At 30.8% G+C, this 21,746-nt stretch overlaps 1 long non-coding RNA gene across 1 annotated transcript; it reads right to left on the bottom strand.

The window, feature by feature from the left end:
• Window positions 1-3,321: 3,321 nt before the first annotated feature.
• LOC143049248 (uncharacterized) lies at window positions 3,322-7,071 on the bottom strand. Its single transcript, XR_012970146.1, has 3 exons — window positions 6,943-7,071; window positions 6,162-6,256; window positions 3,322-3,445 (listed from the first exon to the last, which is right to left on the bottom strand). It is a non-coding gene; the product is annotated as an uncharacterized LOC143049248 (long non-coding RNA).
• Window positions 7,072-21,746: the final 14,675 nt, after the last annotated feature.

Genomic DNA, 21,746 nt, shown 5'->3' with positions numbered 1-21,746 from the left:
AGATACGGTATATGTTAGGACTCATTCTACCGTAACACCTATAGGTCGTATTCACAGTAATATTAATGGTGCCCCGCATTTTGCTGGATAGTTGATTTCATCGCTTTGAAAATAAAAAAAAATAAATGCAAAACATGACAAATTCCTTTATGTTTAACGCCAACACAAAGTCTGTCAAAACACACTTTGCGAACGTGAAGCTATGTGTTCTAGTTTATTTTCATAACTTACGTCATTTACTCTGACTTTTTCATATAAAATGAAAAATGAGACGTGTGTCGATTAGTCCGTTTCTCTCTGTGTGTGTGTGTGTGTGTGTGTGTGTGTGTGTGTGTTAATTACATAAATATGTCAGACATGAAATAAGTCAATCATTAGCAGACTTTCTAGCTAATTAATATGCTGCAGGGTTAAATAAAACTCGTCAAGATACCAGGCTTTAAACTTGGTACGCCAGTTATCTTCTACAGAAGACTAATTCACGTTAAATAACGTTTCATGTTGAATTATGTTAAGATCCCCATTATAAACATGACCAGAGGGGCTGTAGATATAAGGATAATTGTAATAGTCACATGTCAGAGGGGTATTTAGGTATAGTTCTAAATCTAAAGTTTCGGCAGTGTTTGTTTATAGTTTAAATACTTTGGTGCAATGCTTTCGGTGCAACTGTAGGATACAATAGGAACAGACTGATTATAAAATTAAAGCAAAATTTTATATATTACCTCTCGGTGATGAAGAACATTGCCAATATTGATTGCATCAATTCCTTTATTAGAGAATTGAACTTGAAGGAACTTCCTATTTTCATCGTGTAATGGTTCCGATCTTTCTGGTTTAAAAAGACGGAAAAGAGCTCCATCACAAATTATACTAACAAGTCTGTATATCGGAGAAAATGTATTCATGCATCCCTTGTCAAGTGAATAATCTTTCAAATAGTTAAGACTTTTTTAAGTATTTGGTTTTTTATCTCTTTTTATCTGCAACTTAATACTAAGTTCAAGAGATTACTGTTCGTGTGGATACCAAAGAGTACTATGTGAATATTCCCGAAATTTTGAACCTCACATAGTATTGGTGGAGGTAAAATGCATTTTTTTGTGATATACTAAGTTCAAACTATAATAAATTTAGTAATAAAAGCAAATACGCCACTGCACACTTGATGATTGTTCTATTGTTCTTTGGTATTCAACTTCATAAATTTCTAGTTTACAACTTGAACATTGTTGTTATATATCGCTTATTTGGACAAAAAGCTATACCAAAATGCTGTGTAGAAAAATAAAAAAAAAATAACCTCAAAAGAAATTAGAAAACTGAGAAGATGACCAAAAATACAACTAAAAAACAACGACTTAGCACAGCATGAGATGTGGTCTACAGAGATCGACAGTCCTTACACATTGTCAGAATGCATTCTACATTGCTTGATATTTGCACATGTGCGTAGGAACCATTTTGTTTTAAGTACGTTTCACTTTCAAGTATGTTCTTTTCGACCGGATCCGATATTTCATAAAGTCTATCCGAATTAAATTTACAAGGAGTTCTGATCAAGCCGATGCTTAAGGCCGAGTAGTGCTTAGTAAGTTTTAATGGTCTTTAAGGCCTGCGACTTTCAGATAATGAACAACTTTGAAAGCACTGTTCCTTTGCCTTCGTATGTTTTTTGATGTGCATGTACTGATTTGGTGTGATTGAAAGATACCCCATATCCTTCATTTTCTATAACAATCCTAGATTAAACTTTGGTGTTCCCAACGGGTAGGCGATTCCTGCTCCTTAATTGACCTAAACATATGTTTTATTCAAACTGTATCCGTTTCTCAAAATATATGATATGATTTCAATGAATGATTGCATTCCAAATGAGCGTTAATATGACTTCCGAAGAGGTATAACTCACAATATATCACTAGAGGAAAAATGTATCTTGTACCATAATGTAAAAGAGGGACGAAAGATACCAGAGGGAGAGTCAAACTCATAGATAGAAAACAAACTGACAACGCCATGGCTAAAAATAAAAAGACAAACAGACAAATAATAGTACAGAACAAAACATAGAAAACTAAAGACAAAGCAACACGAACCCCACAAAAAACTGGGAGTGATCTCATGTGCTCCGGAAGGGTAAGCAGATCCTGCTCCACATGTAAATGTCCATCATAGCAAATTAGATGAATAAAATAGCAAAACGCGCTTATGTTAATCTTTATCTTAGTGTGTATGAGGGTTTGTATATATTATGAATACAATTTAGTAACCAGACGTAAGACCAGATACAGTCATAACAACACAATCATCATATATATCAAAGTATAAAAAAGTAACGGAAACAAAAAATGAACATGGCATAATCATTTTATAAATATTCATGATTAACTTGTTTATATTTGGTTATGTTATAGATATAGGAAGATGAGGTGTGAGTATCAATGAGACAAACAACTCTCCATCCAAATAACAGTTTAAAAAAGTAAACCATTTTAGGTCAATGTAGGCCTTCAACACGGAGCCTTGGCTCACACCGAACAACAAGCTATAAAGGGTCCCAAAATAACTAGTGTAAAACCATTCAAACGGGAAAACCAACGGTCTAATCTATATAAAATTAAAAAACGAGAAACGGGAAACACGTATAAATTACATAAACAAACGAAAACTACTGTACATCAGATTCCTGACTTAAGACAGGTGCAAACATTTGCAGCGGGATTAAACGTTTTAATGGATCCAAACCTTCTCCCTTTTTCTGAAACAATAGCATAACATCACAAAAAAAAGAAAAACACACGGTAAAATATCAATTGGCAGGCTTAATTAATCAGAAAACGTACATTAATACACTATAAACGAATAAATTTGATCTGCGATATCTGAATGCAAATGCACAGTTAATAAAATATTAGGGACAAACATTCAAGGCCAAAAAGCAATAATACATCTCTTTAAAGTAATTTAGAATGATGATACATTACAAATTGAAATTCCTATGTGTACTTAATTCGAATTATTTTCTACTAGTATATATTGAAATTCCAATTGGTACTACGTGGAATTGATCCTAGTCAATTATAATTAGTACTATGGGGGGTTCTTGATACTACTCAATTATAATTAGTACTGTAACATAAATATATGATATAGAGTCCACATGTTAAATAAATAAAATAAACTTAAAAACAAATAAGACCTAAACAAATTATAGAAATCCTCTCATATGTCCACAACTTTGCCATCGGAATCGCAACTGTAGTTGTAGAAGTACTATGAGTAAGTCAATTTATAAACTGAAAAGTAACAACTAAAAAGTGCCATAATTTAAATTGAGATCTAAACTAGGTTAACTGTCATTACAAGGCGTTCAGTTAAACAATGTTCTCCGATAGACTGCAAAGTTCTGATTGTATATATCATCTCGAAGAGTTCTCATCTGAAAACAAAATAATGATATCATATCAATTACCTGTATGCTAACATTGCCTATGTGAAATTTTAAAATTGTTTGTATATACATTGAACGACAAATATCTGTGACGTTTAAAATTTTCTGATTTCAAACACGCGAATCAATGAATGTGTTTGTAGATAGATGTTTTTGTGTTCTGTTAAATTGTTCCTTTTAAAATTGTTACACGATGATGACTGCTGTACCTATATTTTGACTATTTTATTTATCATGTCTTTTAGTTTACGCATCACTGTAAATATAACGGAATTTAATGAGACTGTCATGAAAGAGAGAGGGTAAGCGCTATAAAACCAGGTTTAATCCACCATTTTCTACATTTGAAAATGCCTGTACCATTCGTTTTTTATGTGTTTTGTTATTTGATTTTGCCATGTGTTTATTGACTTTCCGATTAGATTTTCCTCTAAGTTCAATATTTTTGTGATTTTAAGTTTTACATTTAAAATTATCGAGAAATAAATGACAATATATGAAATGAATAGGTGGAATTACCCAAAACATATTATCTGCCTACATAGAGCAAACAAATGCGTTTGAGTTCTTAGTTATCAACGGTACCAGGCTTATATTTTAATACGCCTGACGAGCGTTTCGTCTACATAAGACTCATCAGTGACGCTCAGATCAAAATAGTTATGAAGTAAAACAAGTACAAAGTTGGAGGGCATTGAGGACCCAAAAGTCTATAAAAAGTTATGCCAAATACGGCTAAGGTAAGCTATGCCTGGGATAAGACAATTCTTAGTTTTTAGAAAAATTCAAAGTTTTGTAAACAGGAAATTTATATAAATGACCACATTATTGATATTCATGTCAACACCGAAGTGTGTACCCTCGGGGACGAAACGTCCATCAGCAGTGGCATCGATCCAGTGGTGTAAATAGTTATCAAAGGTACCAGGATTATAATTTAGTACGCCAGACGCCAGCAATAAATGTTTATTGTAGGATGCACTATAGATATACATAAGTTAGTCGTTTCGTCTACATTAGACTCATCAGTGACGCTCAGATCAAAATAGTTAAGTACAAAGTTGAAGGGTATTGAGGACCCAAAATTCTAAAAAAAAGTTATGCCAAATACGGCTAAGGTAAGCTATGCCTGGGATAAGAAAAGTATTTCGAAGAAAACTTGTTGAACATGTTATAAACGCATGCTGTGCTTATTGCTTACCTTGCCGAAGCAAACACACAGTAAAATACCGATACAGGTAACTTTGTCAAGAAAATTATAGACGACATATAATATGAAAATCTCAATCAAAATGTGTTCACTTCAATAGAAAAAAGCCACTTTAAAGTAGTGACGGCCTTTGGTTTTAACTGTTGCTTAAGATCATTAACAATAAAAAGAAACAAACAACTCAGTTCGGCTTCAGTCAGAGAAAATGCAATTTTTTTTTAATGTACAGCATTGTATAAAGGGTCAGTAAGTATTCATTATTGTCAGAAAATTGCAAGAAGCGGAACATTAGATTGTTTAATACTTTCGGGTTATGCTATATAAACAGTATAAGAGAAAATAAAAAATTGTCTACTTCAGAATAACCCTTTCAGGGAGGTATTTGCGATAGGAATGACCAATATGTCAATATAGAAGGAAATATAGTTACACGGTGTCTTAAAGTGTACTTGACAGTAGCCATTTTTTCCATGAATGCGAAAAAAACTTTACTAAACCCCTTTACATTTGCACTAAGACCTAAGTCGTAACTCATTTTGGACAATGTTAAAATGTAAAGTCTTTGGTGGTTTAGCCTTTTTCTTTGCTTTACCTTGAGGGTGTTAAACGACAAGGACATAATGTTCTCACGTGGTATTATAATATCATTCTGTCTTTGTCTTCTTCACACTAGTAACTATTTATTATTACTCAAACGGTTATTTTCAACTGAACAAAACTTTAATGCCTGCAATTACCGCTATAAAAATTGTCAAGCTCTTTTTCAGATATTTAGTTTGTGTTCAGTACCCGCAGGAGATCCAGTACAGTTCAGTACTGACTGGAAACGCCTTCATTCGATTCAGTAAAGTCAAGAACGTTTTCGTACAAATCAGTATATCGATAAATAGTTATTTGTGCAAATTTATAAGGCTGGTCTTCTTTTCTTCGCGCTTGGACTATAATTTTCAGTACAAGTTGATCGATTTCTCAGTGATATTTATATCTTTCCTTGAAAATTACTTCAGCATTGATTAATTGTCCAAATTGAAATATGGTTGAAAGTTAAATGTTACAAATGACAATGAAAATGAAATATGTTGTCGAAATTGCGTACTGTGAACTGTATTACATATAGATGTCTATTATGATGATCATGAAATTTTTTCTTCTTTTCATATCACGTGTTAGAAAATGTAATACAGATGACAGTCCCATAAAATGCTTTTACAAATAAACATAGTCATCACGTGTAGTCCTTTAGCCAATCATATCTCCATAAATGTATAGGAATTTAGATAAAATGCTTTATATAAGGTGCCTGCATTCTTATCTTTGGATGACATGCATGCATGAAGGGTACATAAAACACTCTTGAACGTTGGTGTAACCGACAGCTGCTCGCACACGTAATGACTTTAACGCAAAAAATGTATTGACAATGCTTCCAAATATAAGGCATCGATTTTAACATGTTAAAAGTTCCTTGCTTATTTATAATCATATTAAACTTACTGCACATTTAATGGCTAACAATCCTCTGCTGTGGGTTCCAATAAAATCTTGCATAAGTACCGGTAAGCTGTCTGAGCGAAAACGATGTGCAAATTCTGAATATTAAAAAAAATCTTTAGAAATATTCTTCATGCTTTAGTCTTGGTTTATAAGAATAATTATCAAAATAAAACTGTAGAATTATGGACTATTATATTAAAATATTTTTGTATGTCAACTTTGTACCATCGTATTTTATAACAACATTATCGATAATATCGTAGAAAGGAAAACATATAACAAGCTTATTATAAATGCTTAAACAGTTTAAAACTACAATTTCGTTAAATTTATGTCTTGACGTTTTGATTATAAAATAAATAAGTCTTAACGTTGTACTTTCAATTAACCTTTAAATTTGCGGGACAATCTCATTAAGATCTGACAAAGTGTATTCAGTTGTATGTAAAGCTCTGATTATTAGCTGATTTAAATCAGACTGATTAGAATTTTAATGAATGTAATAATACTATATGTGCAAAAATAATTCTACTATTCAGTGGTCATTAAAAGTGAATTTTTATAGGGGTCACATTTAATTTACGGATATTTTGATGGCATGGATTACATTTCATTTATGGATATTTTTAAATCGCAGGAACAAAAGAACTTATAAGTACAATGTAAACATCCAAAGAATCGCATATAAATAAAATTGTGTTTAATGAGTGAAAAAAAATGTGACGTTTTTGAAATCATCGTGACAATTTGTAAATAGACAGAAACATTTCAAAGAGCTTACCTGTACAATTAAACGAACATAAAGCATGTCCAATGATGGTAATTATTATTAATATGATCTTCATTTCCGATTATACATTTTCTTTTACATAAACAAACAATTTATAGCAACTATTATGAGGAATTGATCGAATTGTCTCAGTAACAGCGTGTCGTACTGTGATGTGGGAAGTAATGGTTTATATCTTGCACCCCTTTCTATTCTGGGTATTTTTTCTGAATTCCAACACTAAACCTTGCGTAAGAGAAATTGTATCGTGGGTTTGACGAAAAAATATATTCTTTCATTGTAATCCCTTTAATTGATTCATTCAAGCGCTCATCCTATATCCATTACCGTTGTTACATGTGGGAAAATATGATCAAAATTAATATTAATGAATAGATTTTAGTCCAATATAATCGGTCCCTTCACAAATTGACAATTAGGAAATTCGATAACTAAGGATTAACTACATCAAAATTGCTAATAGTATAACTTTTATTTGTTCATTGTGTGGTTTATCCACCGTAATCATGGTAATTCCTTGAAATGAAGAAATAATATGAGCTTTACAATATTCAAACTTAAAAAAGAGAAAAATTTAAGATTTTATCACAAAAGGAGATCTAAAATGGCCTTTATTTAAGTACTCGAAGTCAGTAGACACAAAACCTATTTTTCAAACTAATTTTTATTGATTAAGTTTTACCGGAAAAGATTCTTTAAACAAACCTGATGTGTACACTGCAACAGCATTGACTAATTTAAACATTGGAAAAAGTAAGTTAATTCTAATACCGAACTCCTAGGAAAATTCTAAACGGAAAGTCACTAAGCAAATGGCAAAATCAAAATTTTAAGCTCAAACACATCATACGATTGTATAACAACCGTCATATTCCTTGTTTGGTACAGGCATTTTCTTATGTAGAAAATTAGGAGATAACTGTATTGTATTTTAAGCTTGGCTTTCGTAAAACATAGATAAAATATATATTACAGTTATCTCCATTATAATGCCATATGTTAAAATAAATTCCATTTAATAAATATTTGTGCTCAAAAATGTCATCAATAAAAATTCCACAAAACTGTTGCATCATCTTTATCATCTAAAAATGTGACGTCATATGTATACCCTGGTTTTATAGCTAGATGAACCTCCAAATTGTATGACAATTGCCAACGATGTGTGAGTAAAACAAACAGACTTAATAGGTAAAATGTCAAAAAAAAGAATACCGCAGTCACATTGTGAAACAACTAAATGCCTATGTAAACAAACAAAGCACATCAGCAAAAACGAAAACCATACACAAATTTACAATAGCACAATAACACAATGACGAATATAAGTACCGGGCCATGCCAAATAGATATTTAAAAAATAGAATACACAGTAAAAGTAATAATTCACAAAAGCAAATAAAAGAATGCATAACACTGAAACAACTGACGAATTGTCCCAGAGAAAAAATAAAAGCCTGTTAAAGGGGCACTAGCTGTCAAATTCATGGTCACCGATTTGACTCAAATTCTCGTAGTTGATTTATAACAATGTAAAACATTTATCCAAACTATCAAAAGTCTAAAATAAACAGTTTACAGAGCATGGGGTATATAATATATAGGTTCGTTTGGTGTGTATTTTAGTCCAGACGCCATCTAATTAACTACCGATTTGACCTCAGATGACCATATAAGCGATGTAAACATAAATAAAGATATGAATAGATTAAACCAACACGTGCAATTGGATTTTTATAGGTCTGTTTGATTTTATTTTATAGATTAAAAATATATGTTCCTCATTGTTTTTAACCGTATAAGAATGCTTTTATGTGCATCGAATTAGTAATAAAATGATTTACCGTAGTTTCACTTTCATTGTTGACATTCATTTTTTTTTAAATAACCAGTGCGTTGTCAATCTCTATCTAGGAGTTAAATTGAAGTTCACATGAATACGGATTAAAAGAGGTCGACTCATTCACTTGCAAGTGAATTAATAATTATCAATGTTTTTTAGCGTAATTTGACAAAATTGAACCTTTTTGGCTGCAAAAACTGGAAAATTGAAACGGAAAGTCCCTAATCAAATGGCAAAATCAAAGGATAAAACACATCACACGAATGAGCAACTGTCATATTCATGACTTGGTACAGGCATTTTCAAATGTAGAAAAGGGTGGATTGAATGGTGGAGTGAAAATCAGTTATTCATTTTTAAGTTACTTTAATTCTGAATCATATATGCTATATTTTTTGGCACAACATATAGGTCAATTTTGCATTAACATTTACGAAAAAGTGAATTTTAAAATAACAATTTATAGACCTGCATAAAGATAATCAAAAATAAGACGGATCATTTTAGCTATTAATATTGAATTATGCACATTTATCAACACATTTTTATGAAATTTTATCGAAATTGAAAATTAAATATCAAAACAATTGACATCCAATTAAACAGTTGATAATTATCGATAACCAGATGATAATAATATTTTTAGATATTTGAATAACGTTTATATTCGTTTTACTTTAAAAAGTAATTTAAGTCTTATTTGACATTATGTACAAGGACGAACATTTGAAACAAAATTGTAACATCCGTTTTAAGTACACACGTTTTTGTTTTATTTTAAAACCCATCTAAATCAATTGTTCAGGCAATAATACAAATTTTGTTTACTACTTTCTATTCGTTTTTTTTTTATCAATAACATCTTTAAAAAGAAATCTAAGACCAGAGTTTGTTTTCAAAATAACATTGTATACATCCGATACTATTTGCTAATTGGACCAGGATTACAGATACAAATATATAATCTGAATTAATTTTATATTTCATTTTAATAGTCATGGTAATTGTCGAATATTTATTTTCGTCTGACGTAAACATTTGAAGAAAGTTCACATTCAAATATGTACAGTAAATCAAAAATAAATAAGATAAATTCAATAAATAACTCTTTTTTGCAATTATGATCATTTGAAATTGGTTATAAAATTATTTGAGGGATACCTTTCCTTTAATTAAAAGTCTATATAGGAAGCATTACAACTGACGTAAAATGTCACGTTTGAATATTTGACGTCACTTTAAGGGGTGTTTTTGTTTTATTTTGGACTCAAATATGTTTTTGAAGGAAAATGAATGGGGAGATGCAGCAGTTCATCACTTTAATTTCCGAGCCTATATTATGACTGTCATTTTGTTTGCAACGGTTGACGAAAAACTATGTGTTGCCTGCCGAATAAAATAGTAATAGATGTATGGATGTGTTCATGTAATAGATATCATGGAAAGTTTTAGACCTATACCATATTGAGCATTGAAATAACTTGAGAAAGGAAACAATCCATTTCAAAGAAATCTAAACAAATGTATAAATAGAAATTTAAATCTGCACTATATAATCCCATATGTGCTAACACCTTTGTGTTATCTTCATTTAAGAATTCAGGGGAAAACATACTAATCTGGTACGTACTTTTTCAGATTCTTTTACTTTTAACCTTTTTAAGTTCAAATGTTTCCTTTATATATATATATTAATCGAAGATTCCAAATAAAAAAAACGTATTCAACGAATTACCGAATAACTTCAGTATCAATGTTCCAAACCATGTATGGTGTCATTTTTTCATGTTTGACAAGCTTTTTAGCAAATAATAGGACCACTTGTCCAAATATATATTCTTCTGTTTGTGTTATATAACATGTATATTAGTGACTAATTATTAAGTTTGGACTCAGTTTCAGCATAATTGATTTACAACAGAATCAAACCAAAAAAGGACGAAACGTCATTGAATCATTGCATTCTCCTTCTATATCATATATTTTAATATGTTGCATGTGTACTATTGTTTGTCTGTTTGTCTTTTTTATTTTTAGCCATGGCCTTGTCAGTTTATTTTCGATTTATAAGTTTGACTGTACCTCTGGTATTTTCGTCCCTCTTTTTTAATAAATATTAATTACTATTACGTTCATTATACAATTAAGACATTCAGATTGCTAATGATGGATGGCTGTTTCACGTCAAGCGGCAAATTGGATGTGTATTCAGGACGAGAACATGATAATACAATATTAAAATTAATCCTGCTTTGTATTTTACTGACACCCTAAGTCGGATTTTTTAACTTGCTAGTTAAAAGGTAAACAGTCCAAAGTAAGACATGTCGCCCTACTCGGACATATTTTACTGAATCTGAGCCGTTCAGTCTTTGTTCTTACTCCTCAGAGCCGAAGGTTTAGCAGAGAAAACCCAAATATCAATTTTACAGTCCTTGCCTTGACCCGGTCGGTGTTCGAACCCACGACATCCTGCACCCAAAACAAACACGCTACCATGCGCCATATTAGATTATATAAATTTAATAGAACTATCTGACTTTTTCACTTTGTCATCAGTAGCTAATAGTTATCAAATATACTAGTTAACTCAGATTGATTCTATAAACATGGTGCATTTTTAATGTTTGCACTTTTAATCATTTCCCACTTCGCTGGAAACCATCACGATATAGGTACAATGTATTCAATTATTCAACAATTGTGGGGTATTTATGACGCTTTCATAAAAATTTATCTATTAAATAAAATTTGAATTTAATTTTTAGTGAAGCATATCTGCATTGATATACATATAAAATAACATTTCTAAAATAACGAAATATTTAGTTACATAGGAATTTATCAGGATGAGCACTTTAAAATTGTTTTTATTTCTGTTATGTATATGTTCAGCTACTTCTAGACGCATGCAGCAGATGAATAGATGTGTTGAAGATGTAGATGTTGACAAATGCAGTAGGTATTTATTTTTCAAGTCATATTTGTTTCAAATTTATTAAGCAAGGATAATTTGCGAAGTGTTGTTTTGACTTGATAGTCTTTTCCCCCAATGGATTTGTTCGTTTCTCTTCGATTTATGAGTTCTGAATGTCCTATTTGTATAGTCTGCCTCATTTTCACCGGGGACAATAAACCAAATTTGTGTTCCAAGTCTTAAAAAGCTATGACTATATTTAACAAAAATGCTATCATCACTACACCAAACTATAATAATACAAACATATGACAATAGACAACCACTGACGCGGTACCAAGAATGGGAAACAGTAGCGGATCCAGGGGGAGTGGGTTCCAGGGTGGTTGATTCACCTTTTTTTACGATCAATGCATTTGAATGAGGTCATATGATTGGAAAACCCTTAATCGTTGTTTGGGACCCCCACCCTTTTTTTTTTATTCAGTGTGCACCAAATTTTTTATGTTCTTTCTTCACAGACAGAAAAAGTATTACAGTCATTCCTTAATAAACTGATCATTAGAAAACAATTAGTTAGTAATTGCTAAAAAATAGTAATTTTTTTTTTTTTTGGAAATTGTAATCAATATTCTCTTTACATTTGTACTTTTCAACGAATAATGTTCGTGTAAAAAAAAGAGTAAAATAATGATATTTTATTTGTTTCAGTTTATCTGTTGAGTGATGATAATTATGGGTTTGAGTACTTTTACAATAAACGAGAAGTAGAGTATAGCGATATTATCTGTATGGTAAGTTTCAAAATGATATATTTGAACAATTGATTAAAATATGCAATACACAAAACACTAATTGGTAAATATTTTTAAAAAAACACAACAAACCACACTAATCATCAACACCAGACAAAATAAATAAGCAAATTAAAAAAAAACAAAAAAAAACAACAACGGACCGTAAACGGTCTAAATAGCCTGATTTGGTACGGATTAAACCACTTGACTGGTTTTTGATTGCAGTTTAAAGTCTCATGTTGCTGTTTTTCATCCGATAATCACTGATATTGATTAAGTGAGTAAAGTTTAATACATGAACTTATGATTATATGAAAACTGTTAAAGAACTATCTAATACTGGCCTTAGAAATATCATGTATATAGTACTCAGAACAACACATAATACTGAACCTGGACATTTTTTTTTAAATTTGATCTAGTATATTTACTTAACAAAAACCGTAAAAATCACCCAAATAGAATTTATTTTCAGTACTTTTTATTTAACTTTAAGCTAAATTACATCGTTCATTAAATATTCGGTTATAAGTGCAAAAGTTCTTGTGCCAAATCAACAGGTTCTCCCATTTCTAACTTTCAGATGAAATCGAGGAACTTAATTGCAATATACAAGACACACGTGTAAACAAAAAGTCATGATGAATCCTCATAATGTATTGGTTACTCAATATTTTCATTTATTGAATTGACCATAAACCCGATGAATTGTGCAGCAATTATTTTTTATGTAAATTTCTTGGCTTCATACTGAATAATTGGCTAGCTGCACAGTATTGTTTTGAAGACACGTTTAAAATCATCTCATATACATCAAATATGGACACTGTTATGATTTCATTTCATATTTTTTATGTGATAATTATCAAAATGATGATATTTTTTACAGATGATTTGGTTACGACGTCAAATGAGTCTATTTTAACTTTTCTGTTAAATGATGTTCAAGTGAGATGGTTCTGCAATGACGAATTTGCTTGGGACGACTATGCATTATTTGAGTACAAAGTCATGCCACGCCACAATACCACATAACATAACAGTTTTCCAATTGTCTAGCTGAATATTATATTCTTTGTATGGATGCAAAAAAAAATATTAATTAATGAATAAAATGCTCCATGCCTTTCAAGCATTTGAAGAAAAATATAGAAAAGAAATCAAAAGGACAAACCAAAAATCTAATTATATAGCAAACTATACCAAATTAACTAGTGGAACAAAAGAATTCCAAAATTTGAAAAAGCCTACGGATGGAGGCAGTTGCTGGAGGTCATCATAATGCATGTTCAATTTTTGAGTGGACTGTTGTAATACAAGTTACTCTATCTGTTAAGGAAGGATTTCAATTACATCGTTTAACCATTGGTATGTTTGGACAAGTTTGAACCTTGCGATATCTTGCGTGTCTTCGAAGGTGTGCATTTTTTCTGAGTATATTAACAAGTGACTATTTTCAAATGAAATATTTTTTTCACCTATGCTTACTGTTTTTTATAATTCTACGATTAAATTGACAAAACAAGCACCCTTATTATATTGACCCCTATCAAAACAGCATTACATGGCACTAAGAAATACATATGATAAGTTCAAAATATTTAGTTCTATTGATGTATGCCAAATAAAATTAGATGTTACCTGAGGAAATATTCGTCTGTATTCAATTTTGAATTGTAAAATGTTGATTAAATGGGAAAACTTTTTGGCTACTGATTATTTGACTATCTACACAGCATGCCTTTTTAGAATTAAGCTTTATGCTATGAATGTCAACGAGTCAACTTTCTACCGAAATGTATCTGAAGTGGATGTAAGTAATTAAAGGTAACCGTACGGCTTTCAACAATGAGAAAAAAATATACTGTATATTCTGATATGAAAGGGCCCGACATGAAAAATGTGAAACATTTTAAACAAAAACCAACGACCTAATGTATAACAAATCAATTAACGAAAAACAAATGTAACAGACATAAACCAAAATAACCACTAAACTAAAGGCTCATAACTTGGGACATGCATATACAAAATATAACGGGGATGAAACAAGTTAAATCTAGGTTCCGCGACTTCATCGTAATCGCGTAAGCGAGACATAATAATTTGGGTTATCTATTATTATTATGTTAGATTTTAATAATATCAACTAAACATGATTCTTGACGTTGAAATCTTATCATTAACGAATATCACAACCTAGTGTTGGTTTAATTGCCAGGGGAACTTCCCGCTAGAGACCAAATGACGTAGAAGTTAAAACCTATATGTCAATGCTTTCACCAACGACCAAAACCCATATTACATACTCATTGTTAAATCTACGATGAACTATAGTTGCTTTCAACTATGTCTATTTATCTCTGTTGGATTGTTATCAATTTGGCATACATATCACATATTTTCATTTTAACGCACAGTTTGTGTAAATTATAAATACTACGTTAAGGTCGTCGTGAATGGCGGTTAAAACCCTGTAGTCGCGTAAGTGGTTTGATCAAATCAAAATTCTACAGAAGCATTACTAAAAGATAAAAGAAACTAAAACATTTACCTTGAAAGTGATTGATTTAAAAAATATTCAAAAATAATTGATTCATATAAAACCACAATACTATTAAAGAATGTCTGATCTGATTACAAAAATGTATTGTCAAATATCAACGCAGCAATTTAAAGTACAATTTATTTATCTTTGAACTTTCAGTTTGATAAATTAAAAGTTTCGTAATATTGATTTAGAAGATATTGCAAAACTGACGAAACAAAATTTTAGTAAGTATAATAGAAAACAAGGGATATGTGATATCTATCCATGACACAAAATCAGTACATACACAAAAACAACCGAAAAAACACACAAAAAGAAAAGGAACAGAAAATGTACAAGTATACTCATAATGCCCCTTTAAATATAAGAACAAAAGTTGTTTGGAATTGTAGTCCTAATGATTTATCATTTCTAGTGACACACATTTGGTATGTTTGGATAACTTTATTAATTGGCATTCATAATGATAACAGTCCTTTTGCTTGATAAAACAATGACTTGCTCTATTCTTATGATGGAGATTTCATACAGTAGCTTCTTTTGAAAAAAAATAAAACTGGCATTATTCTTCAACCCTTTGAAAAAGAAGTCAAATAACAATAATTACGGGAAATGCTCCACAATTATGAAAATAACGTCAGAGTACCCAAGTTGCAACAATTTATCAAAAATATCAACGGATTTATGTTTTTATGAATTGACATTATGCACGTCTTCAAACATTAGTTGAAATATTAAATTGTTCACCAAACGTTCACAGTATATTTTAACAGAAGAATTGTTTTCTGCAAAAATGAAAATGTACTGAAACGTCGCCATTCGACGTCCACAAAAGGCCACTTTTAAAATGAGCAAATACAAAATGTTTCAAGCATCCATTTCTTGAAAAAAAATAGTACGCATTGGCGAATGTCAAATTATTCTCAATATCTAAAGAAATGAAACAAAACATCTGTTATTCGATTTTGTAAAGATGTGAATTTAAGCATGGATGTGTACTCTACGTTTCAGAATCATCGATCGTTTGGAGATCTGTTCAAAACTATTTCTCTATAAACCAATATGAGTTCAAAATTAAATTGGTGAAACCATATAGTAAATAATGATACATCTACAAAATGAACACATAATTTTCTTTTGTCTGGATCATAAGTACATGTAGGTGAACACACTGTCTAACTAGTGGAAATTTGGGTACCCTCACCTTAGAGTTTTTTGATTTTATGAAAACAGTCGTAAGCCAATGGATAGCATTGACACAAAATCACATAGCAGATATTTAGACCTGGGAACAGTATATCTAAATAAATGAGAAATGACTCTGATATAATGTTCAGTATAAAATTGATATAAAAATCCCGAACTTACAGAGACTTCGAGAGATTTATTGACTTTGGTAGCGTCTGATTGATATATATATATATATATATATATGTTTATACACAATATAATTATGTATAATTTGAATATATAATTCAAACAATCTTCTGTGCGAACATCCGAACTGTATTAAATTTGTCAATTACTGTAAGACGTGGTGAAGTGCAAATGGACTTTAACCTAAAAAGAAATCTTAACATTTGACAAAATTTAGGCCTTATTATTCCTTTTACGTTTTACAAACTATTAAATATGCAAATAAACTTTTATGTAAGATCTCTGTGAAATTTGCATTTATTTAAATGTATAGGGTAATAAAATGTCCGAATTAAGTTAAATCGATAACATGCAAACGTCACAGCAGTATTCAATCGACCCTTTTCAGAGCAATAAACAATTAATTAATCGTAATGCCGGATATTTATCTCCAACTTTTATTCCTTAATTGCATGGTATGAACGTGATTAGATATGTATGTTAAGTTATTTTATAGAACACACACTTAATAACACTCATCACAGAGAATCGCACAAACGAATATGATAGTTGACACAGCATGCAAACCGCAGAAAATCGATGAACATCAGCCTGATATGTATAACTGTATATAAGGTCGATGAGTATGATATTTTATATAAATAAAGTTAGTCTGAATAGGACAACAGTAGATGCCTGTATCAAGTCAGGAATATGACGGTTGTTCTTCATTCGTTTGATGTGTTTGCGTGTTTGATTTTGCCATTTGATTAGGGAGTTTCTTTTTTGAATTTTCCTCGGAGTAATTTTTTGTAATTTTACTTTTAATAGAGGGTACTAATGTACATATTTCCCTTACATATATCATGCTCATTTTTGTAGACTTAATTTTCTTCACAAATATCAGGCTTATGAATATTTACATCTGATACGATGTCGCCTACATAGGCTTCACAGTTATCTGAATCAAAATAGTAAGAAGGGCAAATCTAACACGAAGTTAAAGAGCTTTGCTTAAAAAGAATCCAAAAAATTGTGCCAAATACCGGGAAGGCTATCTACACCTTTAGTTATATTCAAACTAGATAAATAAGGCAACAGTAGTATATCGCTGTTCAATAGTCATAAATTGTTTAAGCTAGTCACAAAACATACCCGAGTGAAAAAAGTCAATCATAAGAGAAAAACAGCGGAACGAAACTGTTACAAAAATAAACGCGAACGTTCATAGAAACTGACAACTACCATATGCATTACATCAGCACCTGCATACAGGGTATATATCTCCCAATTAATACGATATTCCCGTGCTTGCATTTCCTATCATGATTTTTTTGATAGAGGGTTGCTGCTCACCAGGAAGCTATTAAACCAAAAGTACCCAGTGATGAAGTCGAAATCATCCCTACGTAAATTTTACTGACGCCATCACGAGTTGGTTGACCGTTATGGAATAACCGTTTTCATAAATGATATCGGATATGTTCCTTACGTCGTAACTACAATCCCCTTCCCTTTCATGATTGTGATCTACCGAATAAAACTATTCACCGGATTTGTTATAACATGAGCAACACGACGGATGCTATTGTGGAGCAGGATCTGCTTACCCTTCCGGAGCACCTGGGATCACCGTATTGCTTATTCTTTAGTTTTCTATGTTGTGTTATGTGTACTGTTGTTTGTCTGTTTGTCTTTTTCATTTTTAGCCATGGCGTTGTCAGTTTATTTTCGATTTATGAGTTTGACTGTCCCTCTGGTATATGTCGCCCCTCTTTTCCAGACATGGTATTGGTAAGAAAAGAACCTGGTTGTATGGCTAGCCAAACCTTCCGCTAATATGACAATTTAAACACTTAAGTCCTCAATACTAGTATTATGTCGTTAATGCATTTCATATATTTATGCAAAAATTAATGATATGTTTTTCAGGTTAATTTATTCAGAATGATAAACAAGTCATAGTTATAACAAATGTTGATCCTTCATGTAAATTCCTCCTGCAACACGCGACACGTGTATCATTTTATCAAAGATATTGTACATTAAATGCGTGAATATAGTAATCAAAGGTACCAGGTTTATAATGTAATACACCAGACGCGCGTTTCGTCTACATAAGACTCGTCAGTGACGCTCTGAACAAAATAGTAACAAATCCAGACAAGTAGAAAATTGAAGAGCATTGAAGAACCAACATCCCTAAAAGATATAAACCAAAAGGTAACAGTGGTGTTTGTATCCTTTTGAACAGATCTATAATTATGAATATGGGTTTTTTGTGAGGTGATGGCTAGACGAAAATAATGTATTTTCCGGAAAAGTATTTTTCACAAATATAAATATATAGTTACGTTAACTGTCATTTGATATGGTCAGATTAAAAATTCAAAATTTAAATCGACTATTCCCCAGCTTCGCATGCATGATAACCACGACATTTGCAAAAACAGCCGCATTTAATAAATTGTGCAAATGAACAAGTGCTCCGTAAAGTACAGGAAAACATTTTTTCAGACCATTGCCAATACATAGAGAATAATTAAGATATTGTCCTTCTTCAAATATTCTCGCATATTCATTGAATTCTTCTCGTATAAGAAAATCAATTTCAAAATAAACCATCTAGCTTACAGTCTTAACTTATACAAAGGGTAAATAAAAAAAAAATAAAAATTCATAACAGGGAAAATTCCATAAACAATGCATTTCTTAAGATATTAAGAGATCTTACACGGTCATGCAATATAATAGTTAACGCTAGATAATCTTTTTTCAATTTCTGCGAAGTAGATACCACGAATAAAAACATGAAAAAAAGAAAATGTGGTATGACCTGTTATTATATTCTTTTATTATCATAGTCTGCATTAATACATTTTTTTCAATAATCAGGTTCAGAATTAATTGAGGATTGTTTTCTAAAATAAAAATACACTAGATCTAATTTCAGGATGTAACGCAATAGCAATCCTCTTGTCTATGTCATTAAATTCAAACAGACAAAATATGTATGTAGTCACCGGAATTTACATTTTAAACAATTTATCTTATCTATGGTTAGAAATAGAATCCGTTTTAGATCTTCAAACCCAGGAACTATACAAGATACTATCTTAAAGATGTGTTTATTGCCGAGTTAGTGTTGGTTTAAGTGCTTTTGCACACGTTCGACCAATAATCAGCACAAAAGCCCTAACCTTTTCTACTTTTGTTTTTGTATGATAAAAATAGTCATTGGTTGCCTGACCGGACATCTATCAACTAATCAGAAAATCAAAATATTTGATTTATTTACCGTGTAATTGTGGTTTAGAAGAAGGTGTCAATTTCATTTTATAGTCAAATTCGCTCAACTGGAAAAATAAACACTTCCGATAATCTTCAATGATTGCACTTATAACATTATTCGTGAGGTAGGAAAAACAAATCAGGTGTTAAAATATTTATTAATTCCGATTAATTGGCGTTTGACGTAAACTATAGTAAAGTAAAGGTACATTTTATGTTCTATATCCGCAATGGAAACCATATAAAATCCCTAGCTTTCATTAAGTTTCCAAATTTCAAAACATCAAGGATCGGGTCAAGATGAACATTTTCAAATTTAGTTTAATTTTGTTACTTGTATGTTCAACAACTGCTAGACGAAAACGACATGCTCATAGATGCCGTGAAGAAGTTGATCTCGAAAAATGCGGTAGGTAATTCACTGTACCATGAAAGATTTTAAAGATTTTTATCTATATTAAACGGAGTTAAGCACTTCTATGCTATGAAACTAATTCAAAGCATTGCGGTTTAAGTCACGAGTCAAAATATCAACAAATCCATGTTTTTCCTACATTTCGTATCAAAATAAAAAAATACATTTTGAAATTTATTTATTATGTATTAAAAAACAAACAACACAACACATAAATCACACAATGTTATTCAGGTTTTAATTTGAATTTTGTAATTTGTTTATTTTTTTATGTATGTAATTTTCAACTTTTTAAATACATATTGCAATTTTTACATTGTTATGAAGTATCATTTCTTACCGGTGTTTTATTTTAACCAAATGTTTTTGAAATTATGGTTTTTGAAATGAATTATGAACAAGAGTGGGGAGTTGGATACAATTTAAATGTCAATAAGGAGGAAAAACTTTTAATAAAAAAAAAAGTCTTCTGCAGATTAATATTTTATGCTTTTTACATAAATCCTTCAATTCAATTCATGTTAATCGATGATGTTATGCACAGTAAATTGTTATTATCTTTTTGTTTATTATTTTTACCAATTTTTATTTATCCTATTTATATCGTGACGAATTTGATATTAAAAAGGCGATAGATAAATAATGAGTGTTATACATGAGTAAATTTAAACTTTGTTGTGTATTTCATTCATTTTCAACTTCTTTGGCATAAATTAATATTGAGATATTTCGTTTACTCTTATAGAATATAACCTGTCCATGCATGGTTTCGACCACTATCTGAATCAAAATGAAGTTGGATATGGTGATATACTCTGTATGGTAAGTCTTTATTTAATCAGTCAAAATAACGGACGAATAACTTAAGCAATGCCAGTGAAAACGAAACTATGTTGGCTATCAAGCCTTTTTAGCAAACCTGCTCAGTCAAAATCTCGAAACCCACCAATTCTTCTATTGCGACATTTGAATTAGATTTTTCATCGACTTTGTACTTACTCGACGAATGTCATTTGTGGATTATGATCGTGATGCTAAGACTTTGGTTTACTTGTTCTTGTAAAAGAATTAATTTATTACAGATCTACATATTACCTAAAAAGCGTATTTTCAATAATCTGTTTGTCTATAAAGACGTCAAACAGTGTCCTTAAAATCTTACAAAGAAGTTTTTTCGTACAAAATAACTGTGTAAAACGAAGGAATTATTAGTGAAGAACTTAATCGGAGTACTTTGAACGTGTGATATCAGTTAATAATAGCTTACATGACTTTTCATGATTGAAGTGTTTGAAACAGCGTCCTATAAATAATTATCAACTAAAAATATGAGGCTCGTTTTTTACGTGAAACGCTCATTCCGTCTAAACCAGACTCGCCATTCTGCATAAATCAATTATATATGGAAGCATAGGGTAAAAACTTCACTATTGAATTTCGACTATGATGTCAGTAAACCTATGTTGTTTTAATAAAATATATGTATTGGGTTTTCTTTACTGTGTTTATAAATGCTAATCAGATTGGTGTGTTTATTACTAAGTTGGTTGTTTTTTTACAGATTAAATGGTTACGTGATCATATGGGAATTCACATACCACAACGACGTTTGTGATGGAATTTCA

Source organism: Mytilus galloprovincialis, chromosome 10 (assembly GCF_965363235.1).
Source record: "Mytilus galloprovincialis chromosome 10, xbMytGall1.hap1.1, whole genome shotgun sequence".
Taxonomy (NCBI): Eukaryota; Metazoa; Mollusca; class Bivalvia; order Mytilida; family Mytilidae; genus Mytilus; species Mytilus galloprovincialis.
The sequence above is the reverse complement of the archived record's forward strand: the minus strand, read 5'-3'. Positions and strand labels throughout refer to the sequence as shown.